Source organism: Otolemur garnettii, unplaced genomic scaffold (genome assembly GCF_000181295.1).
Source record: "Otolemur garnettii isolate 467f Iridium unplaced genomic scaffold, OtoGar3 scaffold00082, whole genome shotgun sequence".
NCBI classification, from domain to species: domain Eukaryota; kingdom Metazoa; phylum Chordata; class Mammalia; order Primates; family Galagidae; genus Otolemur; species Otolemur garnettii.
This window is the reverse complement of record NW_003852477.1, coordinates 61,679-63,014: the sequence shown is the minus strand read 5'-3', so window position 1 is coordinate 63,014 and position 1,336 is coordinate 61,679.

Sequence of the window (1,336 nt, the reverse complement as noted above, 5' to 3'; positions counted from 1 at the left end):
CATGATGGTCTGAGAAGATGCAAGGAATAATTTCTTTTCTTTTAAATTTGCTGTGGTTAGACTTGTGACCTAAGATGTGATCAATTTTGGAGTATGTTCCATGGGCTGATGAGAAAAATGTATATTCAGTGTTGTTAGGATGAAATGTTCTGTAGATGTCTATTAAATCCAAATTTTGGATGGTTAAGTTTAAATCTAAAATTTCTTTGCTCAGCTTCTTATTGGAGGATCTATCCAACACTGCCAAATAAGTGTTGAAGTCTCCAACTATGATGGTGCTGGAAGAAATCAAGTCACTCATGCTTGTTAGGGTGTTTCTTATAAATTGAGGTGCATTCTGGTTGGGTGCATAAATATTAATAATTAAAATCTCATCATATTATTACCCTTAACAAATATAAGGTGACTGTCCTTGTCCTTGCTTACTTTTGTTGGTTTAAAGCCTATTGTGTCTGTGAATAAAATTGCAACACCTGCTTTTTTCTGCTTTCCATTTGCCTGGAATATAGATGACCATCCCTTCACCCTGAGGCTATCTTTTAAGGTAAGATGAGATTCTTCTTGTATGCAGCAGATATCTGGCCTGAGTTTTTGTATATAGTCAGCCAACCTGTGCCTCTTTCGAGGACAATATAAGCCATTCACATTGATTGAGAATATTAATAAGCCTGGTAAAATTTTGGGTATTGAGTTTTTCAAAAGTCCAGTGAACATTTTTAATCCTTTCACCACTGTGGAAGTTGAAATTTGATCAAAAGTTTCTGAGTGAGTTTACTTTTGTGGTGGAGGATTGCACTGATCATTATGTAGGATAGGTCTGAGAATTTCCTGGAAAGTTGATTTAGTTATGGCAAATTTCTCCAACGTGTGAATATCATTAAGGTATTTAATTTCTCCCTCATAGATAAAACTCAGTTTAGCTGGATACAGGATCCTGGGTTGAAAGTTGTTATGTTTTAGGAGATTAAAAGTTGATGACCACCCTCTTCTAGCCTGAAAGGTTTCAACAGAGAGATCTGCAGTCATTCTAATATTCTTCCCCTTGTAGGTTATGGTTTTCTTACATCTGGCTGCTTTTCGAATTTTCTCTTTCATATTAACTTTAGTGAAGTTAATTATGATGTGCCTGGGGGATGTCTTATTTGGGTTGAGTCATGCTGGGGTTCTGAAACTTTCTGCTATCTGAATTTCAGAATCTCTTGGCATATCTGGAAAGTTCTCTTGCATGATTTCATGAAGAAGAGCCTCTGTGTTTTGTGAAGTAACTTCATCACCTCCAGGACTTCCTATAAGGCAAATATTAGTTTTCTTCGAATTATCTCAGAGCTCTCTGAGA